The 16,805-nt window shown below is 42.7% G+C and overlaps 1 long non-coding RNA gene across 3 annotated transcripts; it reads left to right on the forward strand.

The window, feature by feature from the left end:
- The first annotated feature begins 13,545 nt into the window (after positions 1–13,545).
- Positions 13,546–16,476, forward strand: LOC121992016. 3 transcript variants are annotated; one of them, XR_006114798.1, is made up of 8 exons: positions 13,546–13,771; positions 15,303–15,395; positions 15,476–15,584; positions 15,687–15,806; positions 15,873–15,978; positions 16,061–16,124; positions 16,214–16,312; positions 16,417–16,476. It is a non-coding gene; the product is annotated as an uncharacterized LOC121992016 (long non-coding RNA). The 3 variants fall into 3 exon arrangements; XR_006114797.1 differs by having other exon boundaries at positions 15,303–15,584; XR_006114799.1 differs by lacking the exon at positions 15,476–15,584.
- Positions 16,477–16,805: the final 329 nt, after the last annotated feature.

Raw genomic sequence — 16,805 nt, forward strand, 5'->3', positions numbered from 1 at the left:
GTTGTGCTAACAAACTTTTGTGAGGAGATTAATTGAGTTTTAGAGGAGGCTATTCACACCCCCCCTCTCTAGCCATCCGAAGGTCCTAACAGAGCGGAGGTTGAGAAGTTCCTGGAGGCCGACCACATTCGCAAGGTGTAATTCCTGAGTTGGCTCACAAACGTAGTGCTCGTTTCCAAACCAAACAACAAATGGAGAGGCTGCATCGACTTTTGGGATATGAACAAAGCATGTCCAAAAGACTTTTATCCTCTGCCTAGAATCGATCAGATGGTAGATTCAACTGCCGGGTGTGAGCTAATATGTATGTTGGATGCATACCAGGGATACCACCAGGTGTCGCTTGCCCGCGAGGATAAGGAGAAGGCTAGCTTCATCACGACGGACGACACCTACTGCTACAACGTGATGTAGTTCGGCTTGAAGAATACTAGGGCTACTTAACAACGTCTTATGAACAAAGTATTCAGGCGGCAGATCGGGCGCAATATTGAGGTATATGTAGACGATATATTGATTAAATCACTCCGGGTTGCCGATCTCTGTGCAGATATAAAGGAGACTTGCCATACGCTACGGATGTACGAAATCAAGCTCAACCCCCAGAAATGTCTGTTTGGCGCCAAGAGCGGACGTTTCATGGGATACATTGTGACCGAGCGGGGCGAGGCTAATCCAAACAAGGTGAAAGCGCTATAAGGTATGCTACCACCAAGAAATCTAAGGGAAGCGCAGTGTCTTACCTGTCAGATAACAACTTTATCAAGGTTCATTTCCAAGTCTGCTGACCGAAGCCTACCGTTTTTCAAAATCTTGCGCCGAGCCACGAAGGTTTAGTGGAACGAAGAGTGCGATTGGGCGTTCGAGGAGCTCAAAGTCTATCTTAACTCCTTCTAGCCAAGCCAATAGCTGGTGAACCCCTCAAAATCTACCTGTCCTTAATCGATCACGCGGTTGGCTCGGCCCTGGTAAGGCCGGACAGCGAGGAACAACCTGTATACTTCTTGAGCCATATATTAAAAGACGCTGAATCCCGCTACACCGGTCTCGAGAAACTCGCCTTTGCATTGGTCCTCTCCGCTCGGAGGCTCCGTCCGTATTTTCTCGCGCATACCATCATAGTAATGACCAACAACCCGTTGAGTAGGGTCCTCCTCAATCCAGAAGCGTCAGGGCGGCTGATCAAGTGTACCATGGAGCTCAGTGAGTTTGATATTCAATATCAGTCCCGAGAAGCCATAAAGGCACAGTCTCTGGCAGACTTCATCACCGAAGTGCAAGACCCCAAGACTGAAGTCACCTGGAAGGTGTACATGGATGGGTCTTCCACCCGGCAAGGGAGTGGGGTGGGAATACTATTAATCTCCCCCAAAGAAGAGCGGATGCAACTGTCTGTTCGGCTGGACTACCGAGCAACCAACAATGAGGTCGAGTATGAGGGTCTCATAGCCGGGCTGCAAGCCGCTCGGCACGCGGGCGCCATCAGAGTTCTGATTCATTCGGACTCACAGTTAGCCGCCCAACAGCTCTCCAGAACGTTCGAGATCAATAGCGCTCGGCTCAGGCTCTACACCGAGGCTTTCAAAAAGTTGAAAGCCAATTTCCAAGAGGTGGTCATAAAGAAGGTTCCTCGAGCGGAGAATCAAGCGATGGACGAACTAGCGAAACTAGCCAACTCCATATCGTCGGTCGTCATTCAGCAGCTGATCGACCAAGTATCCCTCGTGGCCCATATCGACCGAATGGAGAGACTCACCTTTCCCAGCGACTGGAGAACGACGCTGATAGAATTTCTGTGAGCAGGAGCTACGCCTTCCGATCGAGAAGAGGTTCAACTACAAAGAAGGTGAGCGGGTAGATTCACATTAATCGGAGATCAGCTGTACAAGAAAGCTTTCTCCCGACCGCTTCTCAAGTGCGTCGGGCCGGAAGACATCGACTACATACTGCAGGAGGTACACCAAGGCTCCTGTGGTGGACACCCGGGTGGTCGTTCGCTAACAAGGAAGATTTTGCTGGCTGGATACTTTTGGCCGACCCTTCAGGAGGACGCCGCTCGGACCATATCCACTTGCCTGTCCTGCCAAAAGTACCACAATCTCTCACACCGCCTGACGGTGGAAATGAAGACGTCCGCAGTATCTTGCCCGTTCGACCAGTGGGGCTTGGATATAGTGGGGCCCTTCCCCATGGCAACCGGTCAACGAAAGTTTTTACTCGTAACCGTCAATTACTTCTCCAAGTGGGTAAAGGCCGAGCCGCTGGCTAGGATCACCGAACAGATGGTCAAGAGGTTCATCTAGCAATACCTTATTTGTCGGTTCGGCATCTCGCGCTGGCTCATCTCAGACAACGGAGGACAGTTTGTCGGTCAACAACTCAAAGAGTGGTGCGAAGGATACGACATCCAGCAGGCCTTCACCTCAGTGGCTTACCCCCAAAGCAATGGGCAAGTCGAAGTAGCCAATTGAGAGATCCTGTGGATTCTTCGAGTTCGACTCGATCACATCGGGAGCAGCTGGGTGGACATGCTTCCAGGTGTATTGTGGGCAATCCGAACGACGTCGAAGGAGGGGACGGGTGTCATGCCTTTCCACTTGGTATATGGGGGTGAGGCAGTAGTTCCCGTCGAAGTCGGGATAGAATCTGACCGGGTGCAGCAGTATGACGCGAACAACACGGAGCGGAGACAACTGGAGCTTGACTTGGTGGATGAGACTCGCATCAAGGCGGCCGCTCGGCTGACAGTCTATCGCCAGAGAATGAGACAAAGCTACAACCGGCGAGTGATTCCCCAATCCTTTCAGGTCGGCGACCTAGTATGGAAGAAGGTGAAGCCGGTCGGCGACGTCGGTAAGTTGGAGGCTCCGTGGGCTAGACCGTTCAGGATCATGGAGAAGCTCCGCTCAGGAGCTTACTATTTAGAAGAGGACGGACGACGACTGGAACGTCCATGGAGTGCGAACCATCTCCAGCCGTACCGAGCTGGGTGAAAGGTGCGCCGATGTATTTAGTACCGTGTATCCCTTCTTTGCCCCTCATCTTTTGACTGCAGGGTTAAAATCGAAAAGAAAAGGATTGCAAGATCATTACTGAACGATTGGGCGACTCGGAAGACCGTCGAACGGTGGCGTTAAACGCCAGAGCCGAACCGGCAGCTATAAATACTCGGCTTAAAGACCGTCGAGCGGCGACGTTAAACGCCAGAGTCGAACCGGCGGCTATAAATACCCGGCTTGAAGACCATCGAGCGGCGACGTTAAAAGCCAGAGCTGAACCAGCGGCTATAAATACCTGTTTGAAGACAGTCGAGCGGCAATGTTAAATGTCAGAGCCGAACCGACGGCTATAAATACCCCGCCTGAAGACCGTCGAGCGGCAACGTTTAACCTCAGGGTCGAAGCGGCGACCATAAATACCCCGCCTGAAGACTGTCGAGCGGCGACATTAAACCCCAGAGTCGAGCGATGACTATAAAGCTCCACCTTCGTACCATTTCAATCTGACATGGGTCCTCGGGAAAGGAGGCGAGATCCTAAACTCGATTGCCGAGCAACAGCTCAAAGATAAAAAAATGAGGTCTTGATGAATTTAGTAGCGACCGAGGGAACAGGTAATCCGCTCGATATACACAGCTAGAGAACAAGCAATGGAAGGCCCAGAAAGAGTTCATTAATCAAAATAAGCCGAACGGCAAATACATATATTAAAATAGGTCGAACGACGAGTGCATATCAACGACTTCACTCTATATAATTAAAGACCTCATCCGGGATCGTGGTAAGAAGGTCGGCGTGGTCACAGACAGGAATGGTGAAATCTTCGGGGAGATGGCCCTCTGTCTTTAGATAATTGACCGTGGCAGTGACGGCCAACTCGAATGCATGAACGAGCCGAGCGCTAGCTATCTCAATAAATTCTGTCGAGCGGATATAGTTTTGCCGCAGGACGGCGGCGCGGGTCAGCTCAGCCTCTTGATATTCTTTGAACGCAGCTCGGAAGGCCTCCAGCGCGTCCTGAAGGTTCTTTAACTTCTCTCGCAGGGTAGTTGCCTCTTCCAAGCGGGTAGTATGTTCCACGGTCAGCAGGTCCGCCAACTCCTGGACCCTCTGCGCAAGGGCCCGGGACTCAGTGTTTTTTATCTCCAGATCGGAGATAGCCGTGTTCTTTCTGGTCTTGGCCTGCTCGATCTTTTTGTCATACGTCTTAACCTCGGTCTTGAGCCGATCCACCATAGTCTGCAGGCTAGAAGATTTGTGCTGCTCGGCCTCCAGCAGTCTCTTGGTCTTGTCAAGGTCCGCCTTCAACTCGGCATAAGAGGGGCCTTGAGGGGGAGCCCCACCAGAAACCTTGAACTTCTTGAACTCCTCTTCTAGGAGCATCAGGCGGTTGCTCACTGCAATACTTTCCACCTAATACTGCAACAAGATCAGAGGGGAAAATTAGTGTCGAACGGAAATGAAAAGGTGAAGGTTATGATGAGTTACCTCGGTGGCCTGTTGTATGTGGTTGTCACCGACCAGCCCAGGGGGCATCAGAGAAACGCGCGCCCGAGCGTCCTCCCAAACCTTCGCCAGGGGTCCCCAGATGGTTATTTGGTGTTCGGGGCTCGCCTGTCGGTAAGTCGCCTGGAGATTTTCCTCTGTCGGTAGATGGAGTATGGCCTTGATAATCTTGCGCCTGCCTGGGGTAGATTGAGCAGAGGTTGAAGGGGCAGATGACTGGTCGATCGGATCAGAGCGGATAAGAGATCGCCTGATTTTCCACTTAGTGGGAGGGAGTGAGCTAAGGGGTTGGACAGCGATGGGGTCAGAAGGCCAATCGCCTTGAGAGGGGGTTGGTGTCGGCCATTTTGCATGTCACGTGGCACCTCAAATTAATAAAGATTGGAACTCACATAAACTAAATGAAACACGTGTAGTATGGAGTCCCAAATCATATTTTTCCAAGGGTAACTGATAGATAAATGTGTGTAAATCCTAGAATTGGTTCCAATCAAATTCTTACATTATTAAGTTCTATTAAGTTCTTCCATTCTCAACTTCATTCAACGATGTGAAATAGAGGTAAACAATGAAAAACTCAAGTTATTCATTCACAACTTAACTAAATGTCAGCCATAACAATCCAATTCACAGAACAAAGGTAACAAGCAACGATTGAACTCGAAATCTCAAATATCTTGTAAAAACCAACGTATCATCCAATTCTCAATTACTTAATTCAACCATTAAACTTAATTGCTCAATCACAGCAACCTTCAACAAAGGAACACAACTAACAACCTGCAGATAAGCATTCACGAATTCAACTTCAGCACAGCAACAAAAGATTCAATGCATAGCAAAATGTTAGCTAACTAAATAACCAAAATTAAACAACTAATGTAAAGCAAACTCCTAATTCCAAACTAAAACTAAATTGCAAACTAATTGGTTAGCTTAACAACATTCAGATTGTAGAAGTTCAACAAATTTGGAATTGCAAGTAAGAACATCAGGATTTGGGTTTTGCAGCAAGAAATTCAAGAAAGGAATTGCAATAAATGGAAACAAGAAGAAATGATAAGGAAAATTAATCAGATCTGATGATCTGAGCTAGTTTGAGAACAATTCAGAGACAAAAACAAGAAATCTAAAACCCTAAACATTCCACAAACCAAATTCGTAGCAAAACTCCTTATCAATCTGCTGTAACAACAGAAATGCTCTCGGAACCCCTTAAGCATTCAACACACAATCTCTGAAGCTTCCAACTATTACCAGGGAACGATCATAGCTCCAGGAAACCTCCCTTCAGCTCACATCCCTCTGATAACCTCACCAACTGAAGAAATAGAGTGTGAATATGTGAATTTACAAACCGGATCGAATGGCCACATCGTCCAAGTATTGCTGTGAAATGGAGATGGGAAAGAAATCAGTAGCTTCCAGGAGACCTCCCTTAAGCATCTGATGGATGTGAATAACGCCGATCTGGAAACCTCCTCAACCGGGTATGAGACGGTGGAACAGAATCAAAATCGCAATCGGGAAACCTCCTTCAATGCTCTCTGGTCACTGGAAGATGAACGTCGGCAGCTCAGGATTGCAATCGTTGAAGAAGGTAAGCTCTCGGATCTGATTTGAGGAATGGGAGTGTCGGTGTCGCAGCGAAGAAGACGAAGGCACTGTAGAGAAATCGTGAACCGAGCTCAGCTTCACTGTAGCTTCTCTCGGGTTTAAACACTCCTCAGATTAAATCGGATGGTCCAAATTGCTCGAGCTTAATCAACGGTTGTGATGTCTTCAGATCTAGATCAAAACCTCTGGATCTTCATTAACGGGCGAGATTTGCTCCTCATTAGGTCAGATGGACCAGATTCTCAACGAATGGCTCAAATCTTTCCGATCTTCAACGAACGGTCAATCAAATGCAATTATGAAATATGATGTAAATGTGAGATTAAGCTATGAATGGACCATCAAAAATATGCATTATGAATCAAAATAATATAGCAAAATCATGGTTATCGTCCTCCCAGACCTTCGCTAGGGGTCCCCGGATGGTTATTTGGTGTTCGGGGCTCGCCTGCCGGTCGGTCGCCTGGAGATTTTCCTCCGTCAGTAGATGGAGTATGGCCTTGATAATCCTGCGCCTGCCTAGGATAGATTGAGCAGAGGCTGAAGGGGTAGAGGACTGGCCGATCAGATCGGAGCGGATAAGAGATCGCCTGATTTTCCGCTGAGTGGGAGGGAGTGAGCTAAGGGGCTGGACAACGATGGGGCCAGAAGGCCAATCGCCTTGAGAGGGGGTCTAGTCGGAAGATAGCGCTTCCACCGTCGTAGGAGCCAACGAAGGGGGAACGCTTGTCTGCTCGGATAAACGCACGGCTGAGGTGGTCGAGCGGGTGGGGGTGTCCGTTCTGTGTCGCTTGAGTCCAGCTAATGGAAGTTCATCACCAGAAGACCCGGCTTCCTCGGCCTGAATGGCCTGTTGAATACCTGACGGAGCGGTCTCTCCTGCCTCATCGGTAGTAGTCGTCCGAGCAGCAGACACATCGCCCGCCGTCTGCACTTCTTCGCTCTCGCCTTCATGAGAGCCGACCGAAGCGATGTCGAGTTTCTCCGCCTCCTGCACTGCAGCTGCCTCTATCTCGGCAGCCTTGCGTTTCATCATGTCGAGCACCACCGACTTTATCATGCTGACAGCTGCATGAAAGAGAAAAGAAATCAGTTAGACCCAAAGAAAAAGAGAGAAAGTTATTTCTTACCAGGGCCGCCCGGAAGCCTTGTTCGGGTCAGACTTAAGCCGAACATATACATCATTCCTTCGGGGAGCAGCTTATGGATATCCAACTTCAGCCCGGCCAACAAGTTAGCTGCGTTGAGGTAGGTCGGCTCAGTCCTATATTTCTTTAGGTCAGGCGCAGGTGGCAGGGTGGTATGCCACTTGGTCCGAAAGGGAGGCCGTTCGGGGAGACGCAGATAGAAAAAGTAATCCTTCCAATGCTTATTGGAAGAGGACATTTTATCAAAAAAGACAAGGCCGATCCGAGACTAAAACAAAAAGATACCTATCTCGGATTGCTTTGGATAATAAAAATAATGGAAGACTTGAGGCCTTAGGGGAATGTTGTGCACTCGAAAAAGCACAACTACGCTGCATAGCAGCCGAAAGGAGTTTGGGACGAGTTGGGCGAGCGGAATGTGGAAGTAGTTGCAGACTTCTATTATGAAAGGGTGAATGGGAAATCTAAGGTCAGCTACGAATTGATCTCGAAAAAAGGTGACAGTACCGGCCGACGGGTCGTGAGGCCGATCGGACGACTCGGCTAAAACTATCTCATGGTCAGGGGAAAGATTGAAAGCACTTATCAGGTTGGCGGCATCACCTAAGTCGAATCGACTCTCCATGTTGTGGTACCAAAGACCAGGAGAAGGGTCAGAGGAACTGGCCATGGCGGGAAAATGAAAAGCTTGGGGTTTCGCCGAAGGATCAATGGGAAAAGACCGACAAGGGTAGAAACAACGCACAGGAAGGAAAGTCAAAGCACAAAGGAATGCTACGACAAGGTAGAGCAACGAGGAAGCTTACAAGAATGTGAAACACAAAGGAGAGGTGTGTCGAGAGTTCGCCGGAACGCCAAAGGAACGAGTCGCTGGAGCACTGGGCATGAAAGAAGTCGCCAAAGCACGAAGGTAGCAATAATGGAACAGAAGTCGGCCTCAGGGTTTTATAGAAATTGAGCTCGGCCAGCCGGAGGTGTCCGATCAAGGTCACAGGGATCGAGGCTTGCATCCGGCCGTGAAATTCAAACCTCGCATGTCCCATTGGAGCTTACGCCCCCGCCGTACGATGACGGCGGCGGCACCACATGGCGCCAGGTTACAAAGCGGCATTTAATGGAGGCCATCAATCGGCATGGTGGCGTGCTCGGTTTTGATGACGGGGATTTGCACGGATTCCGAGGGGATTTCGATGACGACAGCTTTGACCACAAGCAGACCCGAACATGGAGCGATAAGATTAACAAGTACCGGCGCACTCCCCGCCGAGTGGCCAACGAAGGTTCGTCCGAGCGGATCGCCCGGGCCCACCTTAAGCATTTCATCATCACGACGGAGCGGCCAAAAAAGCACTAAACTAATTTATCCAGTCAGTCGGACTTACAGCCTCCTTCGACTAGAATTGAAGGGGAGGCATGTGATCCTGTCCGAGTGTTGAGACGATGGTCTCTGGGGGCATGGCGCTCCCTGCTGGCTTCACGTAAGCTCCGGGATGGCGTAAACTGTTGGAGTGTATACTAAAAGCCTAGCTTTTGTATATACATTTATAAGAATCACATTGGTCAAGTGTCTACATTTGTATATACCAAATATAGATGTTCAATTAATTTATATTGTAGATAACATGGTATGTGGTGTCACACACAGAGGATCATGTTATCAGTACCTTATAAATTATAAACAGTAGCTCACGACCAAGATGGAAAGGAACAAACCATTGGAAGGTCGTAGTGTAATTAGATATTAGTTTATCTTAACTATATAATTACACTAGTACACTTAGAGTGTATTGAGTAGGACCATTAGAGGTCATTTCTTTTATACTGACTTTATAAAGAAACAAAGACCTCAGTTATTATGGAAGTGTGTGCTCTTAATCCTAATATAATAACAAGCACATATATTTGATATTTATTTCTTTAATTTATCAATGGGTGAGATTTAGTTCGATAAATCAATAAGCCCGATAAGTTGGGAAATGATATCACTTATAGTGTGTGTTGTTGATTATAGAAGGAAACTGTGTCCTAGTGATCTAGGTTGATAATGTTCCCAAGAGGAGCTCATAAAGATTGTCATGTTAAACCCTGCAGGTGGACTTAGTCCGACATGACGATAATAGTTCTTTAGTGGAATGAATTATTATTGATGGAATTAAGTTGTGTGTTCGGGGCGAACACGGGAAGCTTAATTTCATCGGGAGACCAAAACCAATTCCTCCTCTCGGTCCCTATCGTAGCCTCTTGTATATAGAGATTTATACCCACCACATACCCACCTTCTTACCCAACCAATAGGGGTCGGCCAAGCTAAGCTTGAAGCTTAAGCTTAGGGCCGGCCAAGCCTAAATAGCTTGGAGCCCAAGCTTAGGTGGCCGACCACATCATATTAAAAAGGATTTTTATTAAAATTATTTCTTATGTGGATATCATAGTTTTAAAGAGAGTTTAAAATTAAATCTTTCCTTTAAAAGCTTTCTACAAAAGATTAAGAAAAGATTTGAAATCTTTCCTTATTTGTAGATTGAAAGGAGATTTTATTTTTAAGAAAAACTTTTCTTTTTAACCATGATAATAATTTAAAAGAGAAGTTTAAAAATTAAATATTCTCTTTTATTAGTTTCTACAAAAGATTAAGAAAAGATTTGATATCTTTCCTTATTTGTAGATTGAAAAGAGATTTTAATTTTTAAAGATAACTTTCATTTTGGAAATTATCCACATGTTTAAAAGAAGAATTTTAATTTCCTTTTTATTAACCAATCATGAAGGGATAAAAATTATTGGAGAAATTTTTATAAATTTCTAGAAACAAATTAGGAAGTTTTAATTCTTGTGTGAATTAAATTTTCCTTGTTTTGGGGAATTAGAAGTGGCCGGCCATTATTATTAAAAGAAGAAAATTGTTTTTTAATTAATTTTTTTTTTTATGACAAAAGAATTAAGGAATTTTTATTAAAATTTCCTTATTTGCCAAGACCAAGGATTATAAAAGAGGGGGTAGAGGTGCCTTCACGGGTGATCAACTCTATTATTCTTCTCCTCTCTTTTCCTCCTTGGTGGCCGGCCCTAGTTTCTTCCTCTTCTCTTCTTCTTATGGCCGGCGGCAACCTCTATTGGAGCTCTTGATGGTGGTCGGTTCTAGCTAGGAGAAGAAGGAGAGAAAGGTGGTTTTGTTTCTTGCATCCCTTGGAGCTTGGTGGTGGTGGCCGGACCTTTACTTCACTTGGAGAATTGTGGTGGCCGAAACTTGCAAGGAAGAAGAAGGTGCTTGGTGATTCTCATCTCGGAAGATCGTTGTCCACACAACGTCCGAGGTTAGAAGAGGAATACGGTAGAAGATCAAGAGGTTATTTTTGCTTACAAAGAAAGGTATAACTAGTAATTGTTTTCCGCATCATACTAGTTTTTCTTTGTATAGTTATTTATGGAAATACCAAATACAAGAGACATATGATTCTAGAGTTTTCGAAATAGTTTTCTTTTCGAGTTTGTGTTTTCTTCTTTTTCGAATTTGTGATTCGATTGTTCTTTTTGGTTAACCTAGAGTTATTTAAGGAAATAAATATTAGCTTTCCTTAAAAGACTTTGCCTAGGCGGTGGTGGTTGCTCTCATATCCAAAAAGGCCATGTGCCTCGCCATGCAGTCCTGGAAGCCAATTTTGGAAATTAATATTTATGGAATTAATAACTTAGGTAAATTTGAATCAATAGTGTCAAGTTCCGCTTGCGATTCAAATCTAAATCATTAAGAACAGATAAGTTAAATTTGGAATCAATGATGTTAAGTTCCGTCTGCGATTTCTAATTTAACTTTTAAAGAACACAATAGGTTATTTAAGGAAAGATTCGACACTTGTACAAAAAAATTTTGTACAGTGGAACCAGTATGTTTTCCTAGGACTAACTAACATATACCTCCGTCGAGAACCTGCAAGCACAAAACCGAGCTGGGAAGGGGTTCCCGGCGACGACCCTCCGACGCTCAAGTCAATTCCTGGCGGCGAGAAATCGAAGCAGAGTAACGAGAACTGTAGCTACAGTGGTGAATAGCGCATACCTCCGTTGAAGTCTGGGGGTCCTTATATAGGGCTCCCCGAAGGTGCGTGCGTGCTTACCAAGACGTGTGCGCTTCTCAAAGCATACCTATAATGAGTGTGTCAGAAAAGCGTGTCTGACGTTATACCTTAACAGACCAGGCATATCCCTGACATGATAGTAGAGGCTTCCACCGTATGATTCTCTGTCTGACCATGCCGCCAACCATGCTGTTTGTCGGTGACACCTACCCCGAGGAAGACATCCCCTCCTGCTCATCTAGCCGTCTACAAGACTGAGGGGGGGGTCCGCTCGGCTGCGCCCCCACACTGCCGAGGGAATGACCGAGCCGAGTGGGAGGCCCGCTCGTCCCCTAGTGCTTCATCCTGCTCTCGCCTCGCCACGAGCCGAGTGGGAGGCCCGCTCATCCCCTAGTGCTTCATCCTGCTCTCGCCTCGCCACGCGTAGTCGAGCCGTGCCCCCCGTCCGGCTGAGCGGGGTCTCCGCTTGGCCCCTGAGTGTTGGAAACACAACGTTGAGCTGGGTTGTTGCATCGCCGCCCAGGCCGTACACCGGCCGCTCGACCGAGCCCGGGATGTTGACCGTGCTGACTCTGACCCCCACGTGTCATTGGCTCCTCTACCATCCGGGTCCTCACTTCACCCCTAGATCACCTTTAATGACCAAGAAAGATCCATCAATAACCTCTTAATGGGAACAATCTCTAGGGTCTTCTCTATATAAAAGTAAGAGAAAGAGAAAATAACAAGGGAGGATTTTCTAACTGTGATTTGGATTCTTCTTTCCGCTATTATTAAATCTCCATGTTAATTTAAGCATTAGAGTGGTCTCGTCAAGACTATTCCTGCAAACCTTTTGATATTTGTTACTCTTTGTAAAAAATCACGATGTTACAAGAAGAAATCATGAGAGAAGACCTCTACATCATCATTCTTTATGTTAGGATGGTTTTTTGTCGCCAAAGGTGAGATTTTAAAATCGGATCAAATTTATACCATCTATGGGAAGATGAGCTAAAGACTTTGAGCGACTACTTGATGCTCTTCCCTGACCGTCCAATCAAAACCTATCCTACGTGTAAGTCCATGCAAATGTATTGATTTCTTTTTATCATATCTATTTTTACAGTGATCATCCCTCTCTCCGCTGCCATAACCGTCGCCTCCTTGGCGGCTGTTGGGAGAGCCCAAGCCACCTTCTTTAGGGCTTAAAGGGAATACGGGATCCATAATTTGGATTGGCACTTTCCTCTTCAAGTTCATGCTTAGAGGCTCACCACCTAGCCCAGGGGAAGATTCCCAGACACCCAGTCCCGTCGCAAGATGTCGTCATAGGCCACTGCTATCCTTTTTTTTCTATTGCTTCAATTCTCTATTTCACAATTTTGATTTTCTTGAATGCATAAGGAAATAATAATAAAGATTGTAGAATGAACAATTATACCCGTTTATGAAGATTTTGTGGAGGTTACACATTTTATAATAAAGTAAAGAGCTGGAGCAATCGATTATCAAGGTGAATCAATGGGAGGTTCTAGGTCTACATAAAACTGATAATATTCAGAGAAGAATGGCAGGTCAGAGGGGTACATAAAACTGGATTATCAGGGTGAATCAATTGTTCTGGAGGAAGAAAGAAATTCAGAAAACGCAATAGAATATCGGCATAGTTCCAACGTTAGCAATTTGGTAACATCCTCATTAAGGTTTTCAGAAGGCCGTACAACTTCCTCTTAATGACAATCTTCAATTGCTTGAAGATCAATCTATCACAATGAATTTATTCTATTAGAAAAAATCTTCATGGGTCGCAATATCATGTACATCATTTCATTTCGGGAGGAAGAATGGTGTTACTTCCACTATGTGAATTTTGATGATAGACTTCGCCACTAGTTACTTCGGCGATTGTTGATTACGAAGTAATATATGCTAATAAACTTCGGTAATAAAATTGGCATAGTAAATACTATTTTAAACTTCATAAATAAAAAAAACAGATTTCACTTATAATTTTAAGTGAGGATTTACTTCATAATATGTAATTCTGTGAAGTAATAAGTGTCAAAATAAAATTTATAATTTCAAGAATTCAAGTGATGAAGTAGTAACTTTGAACCAATTGAAACATGAGTTAAACCGGTTAATTTTTTCAACCCAACTAATCTCCACAGTACTAAACCCCTTTATTTTTCTCTGCATAGTTCGCCACTTCGCCCTCTTTAATTTTCTCATGACTTATTTCTTCGCGACGACGCAACAAACAGGTTCAAGCGGCGATTTCCTCTTCTTCATCAAGGTTCGACGATTTCCTTCTTCATCAACACGGCCTGCTAGGTTTCCTTCTTCTTCATCAACCCGATAGGCTAGGGTTGTGTTCTTCAGCGACGCAACAGTGCTAGGGTTCACGACAGTGCTAGGGTTGTGTTCGCCGCTCGATTCCACTGTAAGATCTTCATCAACTATATTTGTTTTCTTCTTCTAGATTGAATCTCTTCTGTTGTTAATCTTCAAGATCTTAGCAATTTGTTGGTGAGATCCTCTTGTTAATCTTCCTGATCTTGTACTTTTCCCTATATTCGTGAAAAAAAATGAAAACTTGTTATTCTATTGTGATGTTTTTCTCCAGAAGTGGAAGGAGTTAAAAGATAGTCTTAATTATCTTAATGGTTAAATCCTGTGATCCCAAGATTATTACATCTCATATTCTTTTTCTTTATCATTAACACTAATAAATTTATTCTTTTGACCGTTCTTTTGATGGCTTGTCCAGCTTTTGGAATTAGATTTTACAAATAGAAGTCTCATGATTTGCAAAGGAGAAATCTCTATTTCAATTTTTATCATCTTTTACAATTTGTCTTTGTTTGCATACATATGATCTTTAAAATAGGGGAGGGGAAGATGGTATTTTCCAGTGTCTTATAAAAGTGAATTTACAATAAAGTGTTTGATCCTAAGACCACAAAATCATAGATTCCTTATCTTTTTATACGTGTCATGAAATTGCTTATCACGATCATTATTATTGGTGCTAAAAGCTATGCTAAAATTATATTTACAAATCTATATTGTTATTTATAATGCAATTATGAAATCACTGACTCTGTTGCTAACCAACCCATATTATAAACAACTCAATACTATTAGAAGTTAGTTTGTTAATGTTAATGATTTGCTTTCTTTATACCACACACCTACCTCTTTGAACTGTCTCTTCTTAATTCTTGCATTAGAATTTACACTAATATTGTTAATTCTTTATACCACACTCTATTGTTAACACTAATATAGTTTGTTTGCTTATAAATCTTTATAGTTAAGGATTGCAGCACGTAATAGTGTTAAGTCTTTAAAGTTTGTTTGCTTGCACATTTTAAAGTTTGTTTGCTTAAATAGGATTGCAACACGTAATGGTGCAGTACTCAATTTAATAACTATTTAATATAATAAGAGTTGCATTTCAATTTCAAACTCCCACTGGACTCCCCACTTCTTAACTCCAAGCTATACTCTTATATTTGCATTATAAGTATTTATTTCGTGTTAAGCCATACAGGACACACCAATGATGCTTGAATTCCCAAGATTACGTGATTTGAGCCAAATTACTCAATTGAAATTCCTCTTTAGAGGGCAGAAGCTATAGCTTCTTCTTCAGGTAGCTATTGCTTCTGATTTAACTGGACACGTCTTTTTCACTGGGCTAATTTCTCCTCTGTGAAACACCTTTCTTATTCCCATCACTAGCTTACCTGAATAATTAAATTAGTTTATATTAATGTATGTTTGTATTAATATTTGTTTTCAATGGCAATTGTTTACACCTGAATAATTAAATTAGTTGTAATAATGCTTACACCTGAATGTTTGTTTTCAACGGCATATGTTACGTTTTAATATGAGTGTTTTGTTAATTCAATAGAGCCGATGCATATATATGCATACAGGTATTTATAAATGTATCTTCTATGTAGGTTATTCATAAAAAGTAAAAAGAACGAACGATGCATTATAAATATCATCACAGATTGTCTCGCAAAGATTATATCGGTTTAGAGGCTGAATTGGTAAGCTTCATAGCATTGTATTTGTCATTTTAAAACAAGTATTTAATATTATGTAACTAATCATTTTTTTGGATTTATAGAGAGAGAAAAAAATTAATTGCTGAAAATGAGGAAGTTGATAGATCGATACTTTGACGTAAAACCCGCGAGGACAAATCTGGCAACATAACAAATATGGAGATAGCAGAAGTAGCTAAAAAAATTATAAATATTTTCTTTATCTAATTTTCATATTGCCTTGCTAAATAATATTGGAATTTTTGGATTGATTTGTTACGTCCCATATTGTAGGATGACTTGTTGGAAAAAAAGTCAAAGGAGAGTTCAAATCTTCTGAGATGAATGATGTGTTAACCACTGCCTTAGGAAATCGAACAGAGATAACATCTGCCTCATCCCATATAACACTGGGTAAGATTTTAATTATTTATCACTTCCTACTACATGCTAGTCAATCATATATTTTCATTTGTACAGGTACCATTGGATCTTGACTATAATTAATGAAGATAGAATATGATATATTTATTGGACTCTTTGAGTAACAGGAACGAGACTATGCTTGGCAAATTATTGTGACCAAGTAAGTTGTAGATTATACTGATTTTGAATGCATTCAATTCATTATAGGTTGTAAAAATAATTTTCTATTGTTTACAATGTAGTGGAGTCAAGATATACAATGCATCAAGGGGTATTTTAAAAGGATCATATTTTAAACAATTGACGGTATGTATTGTGACTATGTATTTAAACAACAAATAATAATTTTTATTATTTGGATTGTGACTTTTTGCATGACATTTTTAATTTATTAGGGTAATCTTAAACAAAATGGTGGTATTGAATGTGGATATTGTGTGATGCGGTACATGAAAGAGATAGTCTTGGATGAATAACCATAATTGGAGAGGAAGGTGAATTTCTTCTTTATGAAATATTTTCTTTATGAAATATTTTCTTTATAAAATATTGAGTCATTTTTTATTGATCGATCCTCAAATTTTTGTTAATGTTTCAGTTTGCAGCATCAAAAAATAAACAGTATTACAATCAATCTCAGTATGATGAAGTCAGAAGTGAATGGAGCGAATTCGTCTACTTCTATGTGGGTGCCTAAGTGTAGGCTATGATATAAATTATAGACATGTATTTAGAGATTTATGGATACAAAAGTTTTTGGGTTATGATTAAACATGTCTTTTATTAATACAATTTTGAATTGTATTTGATACATATTTGTGATATATTTGTTTAATTTTGGTGGTAAAAAAAATTGTGTTGTAGTAAAATATTCTAATATAATTTTTTGTCAATTAAAATTGTATTGCAGTAAAATATGATCAATTACTTTGACACTATAAATATATGATGAAGTAATACAATAAAAAAGACTTCGCTAAATTTAAA

The sequence above is a fragment of the Zingiber officinale genome, chromosome 6B, assembly GCF_018446385.1.
Source record: "Zingiber officinale cultivar Zhangliang chromosome 6B, Zo_v1.1, whole genome shotgun sequence".
NCBI classification, from domain to species: domain Eukaryota; kingdom Viridiplantae; phylum Streptophyta; class Magnoliopsida; order Zingiberales; family Zingiberaceae; genus Zingiber; species Zingiber officinale.